Source organism: Hyla sarda, chromosome 5, assembly GCF_029499605.1.
Source record: "Hyla sarda isolate aHylSar1 chromosome 5, aHylSar1.hap1, whole genome shotgun sequence".
Lineage (NCBI taxonomy): Eukaryota > Metazoa > Chordata > Amphibia > Anura > Hylidae > Hyla > Hyla sarda.
The window spans coordinates 227527929-227543268 of record NC_079193.1 but is presented as its reverse complement, the minus strand read 5'-3'; the positions used below and the strand labels follow the sequence as shown (position 1 = coordinate 227543268).

The 15340-nt window shown below is 42.5% G+C and overlaps 1 protein-coding gene across 6 annotated transcripts in view; it reads left to right on the top strand.

The window, feature by feature from the left end:
• The window catches only part of KIF13A (kinesin family member 13A), a 268080-nt gene that overhangs the window by 83157 nt on the left and 169583 nt on the right, over positions 1-15340 (top strand). The gene's annotated exons all lie outside the window — the stretch shown is intronic.

The window sequence follows — 15340 nt, the reverse complement described above, 5'->3', positions numbered from 1 at the left end:
AGTGGTTGTGCATTGCAGCTGTCTGAGCCTTCTGTTAACACCATTGACTGCAGAATGGAAGGATCTCTTTGATGTTTCATTGACTTTTCTTCTGTTTTAAAACTTTACTCCACATCATGCTAATACTGAACCACAAGCTAATGGCCTGTAGCAGTATATCACCAAAGTATGCTTGTCAGGGCGCTGCAGCAACAAAAAGTGCTAGCAGAGGGCTTCGTGTAGTTTGGAGCTTTGTTAACAATTGCATGTAATGTGCTTGCATAAGTTATAAAAGTGTGTTGTAAAAGGTTGGCATGCTTCATGTTTATCTGATAGTTGCATCAGTTTTTTTTAAACTGCTAATGACACCTAAAGAAAATCACGATTTTGAAAAGTAGTTTGCCCCAGCTATGTGACATAACTAATGTTTTTAAAGGAGAACTCCAGCTAAAACTAACTTATCCCTTATTCACAGGATAGGGCATGAGTCACTGACCCCCCACGATTTCCGGAACGGAACTCCGGCTGTCAGTGAACAGCGCGTGCCGTCTACCAGTAGAAGGCACACACTCCATTCATTTTTCATCCCTAGAAATGAATAGAGCACGTGCTGTGGATAAGGGATACGTTAGTTTTGGCTGGAGTTCTCCTTTAACCTATTAACGACCAGTGACGTGTAGCTGGAGGGCTTACTTCTCCTTCCTGCCCGTCCATCGCTCTGGGATTGATAAAGCCTCTTGTCTGCAGGCTTTATCAATCGAACCAAGAACACACAGATCAATGTACAGTAGTTCCTTAGAACTGCATTGATCTGTATGAGGAATCTAATTATTCCTCCTAAAAGTCCTCTAAGAGAACCAACAAAGTGTAAAATAAAATAAAAATGTAATGAAGGTTTAACTCACATACGTTAACATCTTCCATCTTAAAAGTTTAAATCACCCACGTTTTCCCAAATTCCATATAGAAAATATGTAAACATAATAAAAATAAACATATTTGGTCAATATTAAGTCTCACAATGGTACTGATAAAAACTACAGATCACAGTGCAAAAAATGAGCCCTCATAGAGCCTGTTAAACAAGAAAATTAAAAAAGTATTAGTGGTCAGAAAATGGCAACAAAAACAAAAAGGTTTTTCTAAAAATTTAAAAAAGAAAATAAAATCCGTAAAAGATGATGCAAACCATACATATTGGGTATTGTTTTAATCATGCCAACCTAAAGTATCAAGATAACATGTTAGTTTGAACGCAGGGTGAATGGCGTAAAAAAGAAACCCCTCCCAAATTTGCAAAATTGCTTACATTTTTTAAATTTCGTTTCACAAATATTTTTTTCCCGTTTGTGAACATATGTTATAGAAAAATGAACGAAGACATTACAAAGTACAATTGGTCCTGCAAAAAATAAGCCCTTATATGGCTGTACCACTGTAGTTTTTGAGCCAAAGCCAGAAGTGTATTCAAAAGGAATGGGAAATATAAAGGAAGGACTTACACTTCTGTTTCCTACTGGATCCATTTCTGACTTTGGCTCAAAAACTGCAGTGACACAAAATAAAACCAAACTGTGTGGAAACCTAGCTTTAGAGAGATTTTTTTTATGTAGTTTATCTTTTTAGAATAACTAACTTGGCACTCAATCATGCAATGTGGGTTTTCTTTCATCCGCAATACAATACATTTAGAAAAAGTTTCGGTCAAACATTGACCTTCATCAGATCCAGCATTGCTGCAGAGTAGGCATATTGAAACGCCCTCATGCCATGTGTAATGGTAAGTAGTGCGACCAGCGGTCGCTAGGTGATCCCACTGGTCACACTACTTACCATTACACACAGCGTACAGCCATTTCATTATGCCTACTCCACAGCAATCCTGGATCGGATGAAGGTCATTGTTTGACCATAACGTTATCTAAAAGAATTGGATTGAAATAAAATTCACATTGAATGATTGAGTGCAGAATTCGTTATTTTATGAATTTAAGGGCTGGGACCCTACTCGTGCACCACAAGAAGTATTTAAGAGTGCCATATCCTACTATACTGGTTGTTTACCTTCTTAACTCCTTAAAGGGTACTCCAGTAGAAAACATTTTTGTTTAAATCTACTGGTGCAAGAAAGTTAAACAAATTTGTAAATTACTTATATTAAAAATTTGTAATCCTTTCAGTACTTATCAGCTGCTGTATAATACAGAGGAAGTTCATTTATTTTTGAATTTCTTTTCTGTCTGTCCGCGGTGCTCTCTGCTGACACCTCTGTCCATGTCAGGAACTGTCCAGAGCAGGAACAATTCCCCATCCTGCTCTAGACCGTTCCTGACACGAACAGAGGTGTCCGCAGAGAGCACTGTGGTCAGACAGAAAAGAAATGTGTTTGTACCCTCATATTGCCCCCGTATGCGGAAAGATAAAAAAGTTATAGGGCTCAGAAGGGGACAGTTTTAACCATACTAATTTCCTCACAAAAAGTATTTTTTTTTTCACTAGCAAACTAAAACAAAACCTATATAAATTGTGTATCATTGGAATGATATGGACCTACAGAATAAATACACTGCTCAAAAAATAAAGAAAACACTTAAACAACACAATGTAACTCACACTGTCCACTCAGGAAGCAACACTGATTGACAATTTCACATGCTGTTGTGCAAATGGAACAGACAACAGATGGAAACTATAGGCAATTAGCAAGACACCTCAATAAAGGAGTGGTTCTGCAGGTGGTGACCACATACCACTTCTCAGTTCCTATGCTTCCTGGCTGATGCTTTTGCCACTTTTGAATGCTGGCTGTGCTTTCACTATAGTGGTAGCATGAGACTGAGTCTACAACCCACACAAGTGGCTCAGGCAGTGCAGTTTATCCATGATGGCACATCAATGCAAGCTGTGGCAAGAAGGTTTGCTACGTCTGTCAGTGTAGTGTCCAGAGCATGAAGGTTTTACCAGGAGAAAGGCCAGTACATCAGGAAACGTGAAAGAGGCCGTAGGAGGGAAACAACCCAGCAGCAGTACTGCAACCTAAACCATTGTGACTTCCACAGGTGGGGATTGTGCTTACAGCCCAAAACCGTGCAGGACGTTTGGTATTTGCCAGAGAACGCCAAGATTGCCAAATTCGCCACTGGCGTCCTGGGCTCTTCACAGATAAAAGCAGGTTCACACTGAGCAAATGTGACAGACGTGACAGAGTCTGGAGACGCTGTGGAGAACGTTCTGCTGCCTGCAACATCCTCCTGCATGACCAGTTTGGCGGTGGGTCAGTAATGGTGTGGGGTGGCATTTCTTTGGGGGGCCGCACAGCCCTCCATGTGCTTGCCAGAGGTAGCTTGACTGCCATTAGGTACCAAAATGAGATCTTCAGACCCCTTGTGAAACCATATGCTGGTGCGGTTGGCCATGGGTTCCTCCTAATGCAAGACAATGCTAGACCTCATGTGGCTGGAGTGTGTCAGCAGTTCCTGAAAGAGGAAGGCATTGATGCTATGGATTGGCCCGCCCGTTCCCCAGAGAATCCGATTGAGCACATCTGGGACATCGTGTTTTGTTCCATCCACCAATGCCATGTTGCACCACAGACTATCCAGGAGTTGGCGGATGCTTTAGTCAAGGTCTGGGAGGACATCCCTCAGGAGACCATCTGCCACCTCATCAGGAGCATGCCCAGGCATTGTAGGGAGGTCATACGGGCACATGGAGGCCACACACACTACTGAGCCTCATTTTGACTTGTTTTAAAGACATTACATCAAAGTGGGATCAGCCTGTAGTGTGGTTTTCCACTTTAATTTTGAGTGTGACTCCATATCCAGACCTCCATGGGTTGATAAATTTGATTTCCATTGATAACTTTTGTGTAATTTTGTTGTCAGCACATGTAAAGATGAAAGTATTTCATACAATTAGTTCATTCATTCAGTTGTAGGATGTATTATCTTAGTGTTCCCTTTATTTTTTTTGAGCTGTGTATAATGTGTCATTTTTATTGAAAAGTGCTCTATGTAAAAACGCAACCCTCTAAAAGTTCCAATTTTGCCCCACAAATAATATTTTTTTGGCTTCACCATACATTTTGTGGTAAAATGAGTAATGTAATTACAAAGTACACTATGTCCCGCAAACAAGAAGCCCTATAGTTTAAAGGAAAACTGTCATATGTTTTGTCCTGCACTATCCACAGGTACCTGTGGATAGTGCGGGTGACTCTGAACATTTTGAGTCCTACCTTGCCCGGATCCGCTGCGCCGTTCGCCCGTTATAGCTGGTTTTCGGTATATTCAAATTAGCTGCTAACTGGCACGGGTGGGGTTACTGCCTTCAACTGGCACTGTGACGTAACCGCCGCCCGGCCCACAGCATCGCTGGCTAATGAATATTCATACGTTGTCTTATGCTCTCTGTCTCATCTCGGCCAAGTCCTGGACGATACTGCGCATGCACCCTTACTCCAACGCTGCTCCAGACAAATGAAGCAATGCTGAAGACCGCTTCCGGGTATAGTAGGAAATCCCGCGCATGCGCAGTATCGTCCAGGACTCAGCCGAGATGAGACAGAGAGTGTAAGACAACATATGAATATTCATTAGCCAGTGGTGCTGCGGGCCGGGCGGTGGTTACGTCACAGTGCCAGTTGAAGGCAGTAACCCCACCTGTGCCAGTTAGCAGCTAATTTGAATATACCAAAACTCAGCTATTACGGGCGAACGGCGCAGCGGATTCGGGCAAGGTAGGACTCAAAATGTTGAGCGTCTCCCGCACTATCCACAGGTACCCGTGGCTAGTGCGGGACAAAACATATGACAGTTTTCCTTTAAAAATTTGTGAAAAATTGGAAGAGTTATGGATTTTAAAAGATGAGGAGGAAAAAATGAAAACGCAAAAAAAAAAAATCGCTGGGTCATAAGGGGCTAAAATAGTTATTGTGGGAGTAGGGGCTTTAAAGCTATTTCCATTGTGTGGGATATAATAAAATAAACCTCTACTTACCACCAGCGCTCATGTGGTGCCTCCAGTGTTTTGCTCTGGTTCCCATCGATCTCTTTTTCTGAGCTGCAACGTGACTGTCTGCCCAGGAAGCCCCCGGCCCATTGTGTCATACTGCAGTTCAGCGAATCGCTGTCCGAGGAAGGACATCGCTGTGGCCATTGATTCCCTGAGCTGCAGTATGAAACATTGGGCCTGAGTGCTTTCTGGGCCCAACACGGCACGCTGCAGCTCAGAAACACCATCACATTGAGGGATCGGAGCATGACAGCGGAGGCACAGCAAGAGCGATGGAGGTAAGTAAAGTAAGTAAGTAAAGGCTTATTTTGATATATCCCACACAATGAGCATAGCTTTAACGAGAACCCCACAACCCACCCGCACGATAACCCCTTTAAAATTGCATAAAAAAAAGATTATAATACCATAACAAGCAGCTTTCACTCTAAAGCTGAATCACTATGCCAGCAATTTCCAGCTGCCAAACAAAAGGGTGTTGTCCTGGTCAGGCAATTCTACATGATTAAAGGGGTTCTCCGGTGCTTAGACATCTTATCTCCTATCCAAAGGATAGGGAATAAGATGCCTGATCGCGGGAGTCCCGCCGCTGGGGACCCCCGTGATCTTGCACGCGGCACCCCGTTTGTAATCAGTCCCCGGAGTGTGTTCGCTCTGGGTCTGATTACTGTCGATCACGCATTCGCCCCCGTGTGACGTCATGCTCCACCCCTCAATGCAAGCCTACGGGAGGGGGCGTGATAGCTGTCACGCCCCCTCCCATATTCTTGCATTGAGGGGCGGAGGCTTGATGTCACATGCCGCCGGCCCTGTGGTCGCCGGTAATCAGACCCGGAGCGAACACGCTCTGGGGACTGATTACAAACGGGGTGCCGCGTGCAAGATCACGGGGGTCCCCAGCAGCTGGACTCCCGCGATTAGGCATCTTATCCCCTATCTTTTGGATAGGGGATAAGATGTCTAAGCACCGGAGAACCCCTTTAAGGCCAGGGCCACACGGGGACTTGAGTCACACAACAGAAAGATTGTAATGTTGCATTCAAACATCGCATTTTATGATTGTCAATGTGGTCACATTGCAACTCATGATCTACTGTGAGAACCCCTTTAAGCACTTTAAAGTGGGACTCCAGTAGTTATATCACTTTACATTTGGGCCTCATTTTCATCAGTGTTTGAGCTCTATTAGCTCATTCTGTTATGACAGGACTTTAGCGGGGGAAAAAATATTGCCAGCATAATATTTTTTCCCCACTCAAATTTTGCAAGACAAGGGAAATTGGACTCTATTCAAAGCCAGTAAGTTCTTGATCCATTGGTGTCTGCTGTGACACGTACCATCAAGCTCCGTTATATGTGCCTGTAACAAAGCTCCTGCATGGCGCTTCATAACGCTGATGTGAACATTGCCTTATATTTATCACCTACTCACTTGGGGTCTCATTGGTTGTTCTCTCCCTACTTAAGCTGTTAATGTATATTTGGTAGGTATGCCAGAAAAGCCTGCAGTGGCACCATTTTAGTCTTTACTGAGTGGATCTTTTTGTTTTGGTGAAAAACGTGTTATGGAGGCAAGAGCAACAAGCGGCTACAACGTGGAAATCCTACGGTAACAGAATACAGAGATCAGATCTCTTTTACAAATAGTCAACAATACTATGGTCTGCATTAATTGAAATAGTTTTCTAGTACATATTCATTGATGGCTGTTAAAGATAGGCCATCAAAATGTGATTGGTGTGGGGTCTTGACACCTGTCATCCCCGCCAAAAGGTGTTTGCTGGAGACACAGCATCTGCATACACTGAGCAGGAAGCAGGCGCTAAAAATGAAGCACACAGCCAGTTTTCATAGACACATCGTTGTAGTAGTATAGGTCAAACTGAAGAACTCTGTGACAGTAAACACTGTCCTAGAATGCCACCTTTATCACAAGTCAATGAAACTTCTGCTCTGTTGTATTTACTTTGATCAGTTGTTAGTGCTATCATTGTGATGTGGAAGTGTCTAGTGCAACAGCAGCTGAGGAACATAGACGTAGCAGTAGCCATAGCTGCCAAACCACATGGTACATATACAGTAAACGCCACCTGTGTTATAGCCTTAAGGACTCAGCCCATTTTGGCCTTTATGGACCTGGCCAATTTTCATCTTTGCACTTTCATTTTTTCCTCCTCCCCTTCTAAAAATCATGACTCAATTATTCACCTACAGACCCAGTTAAAGGAGAACTCCAGAATATAAAAATGTTATTCCCCATACTGCCAGCAGTAAAAAAAATAAAGATGAACATACCTTCCTCCGCTCCCCTGGGGCCTCCGGTCACCGGCTCCGGTCTCCGCCGTGATCCTCTTCCTGGTTGCCAGTGGTCGGAGAGGACAAAGTGCCGACTCCCAAGAGGACAAAGTCCCGCCTCAGCCGGCAATAGGCTGAGCGGCTGTGTGACGCTTTCTGCCCCGGCAGCAGGTGTCGGTGTAGTGAAGAATTTTGTGTCCTGAAGCGTTCTCACACTTCCACTGAGCCTATCCCCGGCCGAGTCGGACTTCGCTGCGGCTGGTGATTGGCTGAGCGCAGTATGATTCTCCGACCACCGGCAACCAGGAAGTGGATCACGGCGGAGACCGGAGCCGGTTACCGGAGGCCCCGGGGGAGCGGAGGAAGGTATGTACATCTTTAATTTTTTTATTGCCTTATTTTATAACATAATCTGCTTCCATTTCTACGCAGTGCATTTTTCGGTAAAAATGACACCTTCTCTTTATTCTGTACATCCATACGGTTGCAATATATGTACCGTATATACTCGAGTATAAGCCTTTCCGACTATAAGCTGAGGCCCCTAATTTCACCCCAAAAACCTAGGAAAAGTTATTGACTCGACTATAAGCCTAGGGTGGGAAATACATCATCCCCCCCCCCGTCATCATCCAGACCCCCGTCATTAACACCCCCGTCATTAACACCCCCGTCATTAACACCCCCGTCATTATCACCCCCGTCATTATCACCCCCGTCATTATCACCCCCGTCATTATCACCCCCGTCATTATCACCCCCGTCATTATCACCCCCGTCATTATCACCCCCGTCATTATCACCCCCGTCATTATCACCCTCGTCATCATCACCGCCTGTCAATCCCTTCGTCATCATCCAGACAACCCTTTTGTTTTCTACTCACCTCCCCAGTTGTTGCTTTCTCGGTGGGAAGGAAGGGTGAGCTGGTCCGGGCTGTCAGCCTTCACCGGGAGGCTCTCTTCTCCGCTCCGGGCCAGCCATGGACTAGTGACGTTGCATTGACGACGACGCGCAGGGACATCCGTGTGCAGCAGACGTCCGTGATGTCCTGGGCATCCCTGCGCATGAACGTCCCTGCGTGGTGGCGTCAATGCAGTGTCACTAGTTTGGGGCCGGCCCGGAGCGGAGAAGAGGGCCTCCCGGTGAAGATGGACATCCCGGAACGACTAACCCTCCCCACTGGACGGTCCCTGCAGCATAGATGGCAAAAGATGGGTGGTCTGGCCCATCCCCTCACAGCTATGCCAGAAGCTTTTTTTTGTTTGTTTTGTTCACTCGAGTATAAGCCAAGGTGGGCGTTTTCAGCATGAAAAATCGTGCTGAAAAACTCTGCTTATACTCGAGTATATACGGTAGGTTTTGTATTACTACTTTAAAAAAATTATAACTACATGCACCAACATTTGTTTAAAATTGTCATCTTCTAACCACTATAACTTTTTTATTTTTCCGCATACGGGGCTATATGTGGGTGGATTTTTTGCGTTGTGTTCTTTAGTTTTTATCGGTACCATTTTTGTTTTGATGGGACTTTTTGAAGAATTTTTATACATTCTTTTATGATATATGAAGTGACCAAAAATGCGCAGTTTTGGAATTTTTGTTACTTCAAACCCAGGTAACAGGACCAGGGTGTACAGGTATGACCTGTGTCCTGAAGTACCAGGACACAAGGGCTTACCCATACGTCCTGTGTCCTAAACGGGTTAAAGTGTACCTGTCAAATCCCACACACAAAAAAACTAAAAACTACTATATTTTACTCAGTACCTCATCGTGATCATGTACATATAATTTGTATGTCTCTGTCACCTATATTTTACAAAAGAATAGCATATCAATGCTGCTCACTGTCTTTTTCATCTTGTGAAAGGGAGGGGGCATGTCCTTCTCTTGCCTGCACTCTGCTGACTCCTCCCCCTCCCTCACTCTGTGCTGAATCCTTGCAGCCTGCTATGTAACCCTTTCCTTTCTGGTTTCATGCTGTATACACACACACACACAATGATTATTTGAGATTGCCTGTACTCTACCACCAAAGACAATATGGTGAGTGTATAACTTAGATGTCATTCATGTGTGTCATCCTTAGGCAGTCCTGTAGTTTTGATATAGTTGGAGGTACAGTGTTTGGATAACTCTTTTTACAGCAGTGTTGCCTTCAGCTGTTGGCCTACAGCTTTTGCAAAACTACAACTCCCAGCATGCCCAGACATCCTTTAATTGTCCAGGCATGCTTGGAGTTGTAGTTTTGCAACAGTTGGAGGCGCATGTTTGGTAAAACTCTGTGTTACAGTAGTGCTGCTGTAAGCTGTGTTCCTCTTGCAGCCTTGTCCATCAGCCATCTCGTGTCCATCACCATTGGACAAGCTTATACCACTTTGGGACTCATCAGTGTCCCAGGCGGTATGGGGACCCTTAGTGGTGGGATTTTCAAAGGCAGTATTCTTTAATAAAATGTGATTTTTTTTTTTTTTTTTTTAAAGAAGTATATTAGAAAAATTATTGTTTTGCCAAGATTTACAACATATAAAAAGTTTTTATATCTGACAGTGCCGATGTAATATTTTCAATAATACTGTGCTCCCCTTGAAAATGTTGCCGTGAAAATGATTTCTGTTTATCAGCTTCAGCTATTACTACCGTCCTGTGCTCGGCAGAATGAATTATCTAGTAAGAGAATGCTTTGCATACCTCTTTTACTGTTGGACTCTGGCGTTTATCCCAGCATGCCTTTTGTGATCCAAATAACATAACTGTAAGATTGGGATGGTGCGCCTGTAACAGGAATTGGAGCACAGATATGAATCTGTCTGTAATTCACCCTGTACTTAATATATTCCATTGACATGTTGTTGCAGTAGTTTTAGGTCTTTGAAGCTTTTATGCAGATATAACATAACATTACTGTGTGTTATTGTGTTACATTGAAGGAGTTATCCAGAAATAGAAAAACTGCCATTTTTCTTCCAAGAATGGTACCACCCTTATCCACAGGTTGTGTGTGGTATTACAACTTGGGCCCCATTTACTTAAAGGGGTATTCCAGGCAAAACCTTTTTTTATATATATCAACTGGCTCCGGAAAGTTAAACAGATTCTTAAATGACTTCTATTAAAAAATCTTAATCCTTCCAATAGTTATTAGCTTCTGAAGTTTTCTGTCTAACTGCTCAATGATGATGTCACGTCCCAGGAGCTGTGCATGATGGGAGAATATCCCCATAGGAACTGCACAGCTCCCGGACGTGAGTCATCAGAGAGCAGGAAGACAGAAAACAACAACTCAACTTCAGAAGCTAATAACTATTGGAAGGATTAAGATTTTTTAATAGAAGTAATTTACAAATCTGTTAAACTTTCCGGAGCCAGTAGATATATAAAAAAAGTTTTGGCCTGGAATACCCCTTTAAACGGAACTAAGCTGCAATACCACACACAACCTGAGAACAGGTGTGGTGCATTTTTTTTTGAAAAAATGTATCCAGAATAAGAAAAGCAGAGCTAATGCCTTTAATGCTTTGGCTTTGATTGTAGGAACATTATTTAAACATCCCAGAGACTTTTAAAGTAGTCCTTTTTTTAATGGCATATTTTCACATGGCATAGTTCACACCATGGTCCCCATTAGTGTGTTCTACTTATTTAATTTATTAATTAGATGTATGGAAGCAGATCCCAGAAAACCTGCCTTTTGAGCAGTGAATATCAAACATAGCTATTGAGTGGCTGGCAGCACCCTACACACAGTGTATAATATGCTTTCTAAATAAATGTTACCTGGGTCCAAAAATGGCCATTTTTCCTGGGAGATATAGAAAACACGAGGTCAATTTCAGCCATAATATTTTTTGTGGTAACATAAACTGTCTTTGTACCTCACCTTCCTTTTATCTTCCTATGTATAGGAATTAAAGTTTTACTAATAAAACTAGGATGTGTTAATCTATGGATCCACAGGTATACTTTCACACAAAGTTCATTGTGCATAAAATGAAATGAAGTGGGTGGCACCGGATTTCTTTAATCCTTCTAACCTTTAAAGTAGCATAAGACAACATTTTCAGCATGTACATGCTTGTTTTATACTCGCGAAACAAAAAGGTTTGTTGCCTCTTTTATGCAGCACGTGAGGGAATTGCTTCTAAAACATAAAGCAAAAAAAAAAGGTAAAATGTGTGTACGGCTGGGTTCACACCACGTTTTTCAAATACGGTAACCGTATATGTATTTTCCGCTAAAAACTGTATGACAAAAACCGCATGCAACCGTATACAACTGTATGACTCCAAATTAAAACGTATACGGTTTTTCCCCGTATACGGTTCCAAAACGTACGTACGGTTCTATCCGTTTGCATCAGTTTTTGCCAACGGTTTTGCTATTTTGTTGGAATTAGTTTTCCAGCAATTTAATAAAGTTACTATTGTTCTATTGAAATTCCAATCTGCGCATGTGTCAACTCCAAAAACGGATTAGAAAAACCGTATGCAACCGTATTCTGAAATTCTGTGTACGGTTGTCATAGACAACAATGTTAAAAGAACCGCATACGGGTCGCATACGGTTTTCCAACCGGAGGCAAAAACGTGCTTGACAGCGTTTTTGCCTACGGTTGAAAAATCGGCAAAACCGTATCCGAGGCAAAACGGATGCAACCGTACACAACATTTGAAATACGGTTTACAATGCATTCTCTACGCATACGGTTTCGGATACGGTCGTATCGTTTTTTGGGCGGAAAACCGTATACGGTTACCGTATTTGAAAAACGTATGTCATAGGCGCTACGCTAGAAATAAAGCTGCTGGCTTACTCCAGCTCTCTTCACTTTTTGCCATGATGCCATGGGCAATGTTTGAAAATAAGTGCAGCATACATGTGTTGGTCATAGATGGCGCTTCTTTTAGCTTATGGTCTATCGATGCTTGGCAGGTAGACACGGCATGATTTTGCCTCTAGAATTCATGTGTTGCTAGCGAAACCGTATGGCCTTTTGGATACTGTATATAAGCTACTGTATATCTGTCAAAATTACAAATATTGGGGGAGATTTATCAAAACCTGTGCAGAGGAAAAGTTTTGTAGTTGCCCATAGTAACCAATAAGGTCATTTTGAAAGAGGCCTGGGAAAAATGAAAGAAGCAATCTGATTGGTTACTATGAGCAACTGCACCACTCTTCCTCTAGACAAGTTTTGATAAATGTCCCCCATTGTGTAGTTGGGTCACTAGGCTGTGGTGCTGCTTTGTGCGTAAGCTGCCTCTTAATGGTGTTCTATTTTGAATCTTAATAGTCTTTTTTGTGAAATGCTCATTGGTGAAACATCAAGCCATAACATTGTAACCCATAACAATAGGTTTAGATTTTTTGTGACAATGTTTTCACAGTAGATCATGACTTGCAATGTGACCACATTGACAATCATAAAATGCGATGTTTGAATGCAACATTACAATCTTTCTGTTATGTGACTCAAGTCCCCGCATGGCCCTGGCCTTAAAGGGGTTCTCCGGAGCTTACACATCTTATCCCCTATCCAAAGGATAGGGGATAAGAGGTCTGATCGCGGGTGTCCCGCAGCTGGGGACGCCAGCGATCATGCATGCGGCTCCCCGTTTGTAATCAGTCCCCGGAGCGTGTTAGCTCCGGGTCTGATTACGCTCGACCACAGAGCCAGCGGTGTGTGATGTAAGCAGTGTAAGATGGGGGTATGTAAAATTAGGGTGATAAACATGAAATGGGGGAGGGTAGACATGAAATGGGAGGGATAGACACAAAACAGGGGTAAGGACATGAAATTACATAATCAGAATATGACATTTCCCCCTAATAGTCATTTGTTAACAAACAAAAAAATAGAAAGAAATTCACATCATCTTGTGCGCTGCTGGTACACATCGCAAACCTGTTAAAAAGGTGTGACGACATAAACCTCAGCATATTGACAATAGTCCCTTTCAGTTTAATGGCCCCAATGTAGTCAGATACTGACTACCTTTGGTCCATTTCCCACATAGATTTGTTTTATTTGGCAGGTCTCAAAAACATGGTCTACTGTGCTTTTGAGTGCTGCTAAATAAATTTATATTTGCAAAAAATGGCCCAAACGTAGTAACTAGTTTTAATATATTGGTCCATTAAATTGAATGGGGCAGATGCCAGTTCGCAAATATTTTCACCAGTATACGTTTTCGACAGCTCTGAGACATGTACCAGGGTACACATATACCGGTGTACAACATACAACATCATCTTCTGCCTTCAGTGCCTTTTCTTAGATCCCTGATGGATTACCTCAGAAAAATGTAAACATACATATGGGCTACATAGAGGTAATGCTTTAGTCATGATTAAAGGGATATTCCAGGATTATTCTTCTTTAGCCTTTGAGACTATGATGCCAAGTCATAATTCTGTGTTATATGCTTCTTTTCCCTACTTAGTTTTCATGCACATGACCCACACCCGGAAGTGCTGTAGTGCAAGTCTTTTTATTTTTACTGTTGTCTCTGACTTTCCCAGCATTCCCTGTGGCCAGAGACAATATGTCATAAGCCACATGGTCTCCAGGGGGTGTAGCTATGCTGCGGTGGGTGGGTGGGTAGCATTACTTCAGTAATTCCTTCCACCCTGCTATCCAGAGACAGAGTAACTTATCATAGACTCAACGGCTGAACCCCTTTAAAGAATATTATTCTGGCTGGATATGTTGAGATTTCCTGTCAATAATCTGGTATTAGAGATTTATGTTATTCTGTAATGTAAAAGTTGCCTAGGCTGGTAGATGTGAGTATCTGTAATAATAATCATTATGTATGTGTAGTCATTGATGACAGATAAATAATAATAATGACAGATGAAAATGTATCAACACTGAGAATCTTCTTAACACGATGTTGCGTAATTTCTGTTGATCCTAATAAGGGTGCGTTCCCATGTTACGGCTGTCGTATGTGGATGAACCACACCTGCATGTGGTTGACAATGGCCGCACAATTTTGCCGGTTTTGTGCACCTTGCAGTACTTAATAGATGTATTCATCCCACACTCCTCAGTTTTTGTTGCCTTTTCATTGAGGAAAGTTTGTGTTTCGTGCAGATGTTTCAAGTTTCTCCGCTTTGTTTTTGGTGACTGAAAGTGATCGGCAACAGTTGGTTCACGTTTGACTCAGCAAGATTCTGGTTTTCTTGACTCGACTTGCATTCCAGCGATTTGTTGTTCCTTTGTCTGCTGTTCTTCATTATGGAGGAGCATAACACATACAGATTAACTCACGTGAAAGTCTGAATGTACAGAAAACAGCAGCAGGTCCCAGCTTGCTAAAACAGTAAAATCCTTCAATAAAGACTATTATAATGGAAGCTTCCTGGGAAGGAAACTGCAAAAATTCCACCTGTTTCAATATATCTCTTTATAGCTATAATCTCTGAAATCTTGCTGCAGGCCTATAGTGGTAAAGGGGACAGACAGGCAGGAGATTGTCTAAGCTATTTCTATCCATGAATGATTTGTTGCCTTTGTAGCTCTTATACAAAAGTGTTTTTTCTGTTCCTTATCCTTGTGTGTAGTAGCTGTGTGCTCTTATTCTTGGTATCCTCAGCCATTTGTCCTCCAAACCTCCCTGCTTTCCAATCCTGACAGTGTGTCATCTGCTGGCTACCATCATTGGCCATATTAGGCTCTGTTCATATTGGGGGAAATTTATCATTGCATTTTAGAGCTTTTTTTTCCCCTTATGCCAGACGCACAAAATATATTGCGTGCACCTAAGCACAAAGTACTAAACAGTCTTACCTAAGCAACTTTCAGTTTTCACTTTACAGTGGTCACAAATTTAGGAAGTCAATGAGGAGGGTGCAAAAGATAGGGGGTTCTTAAGAGCGCTACTGAATGGAGGTGTGAATGGAATCAAATAGATCATAAGCCAGCAGGTTCACAGGACTAACTTTTATTGAAAAAGAAGTCAGATAAAAAGGGGAAAACGCGTTTCTGCACACACTCGCGCCTTCCAATGCTTAGCAGTATGTATCACAGTGGAAAAAG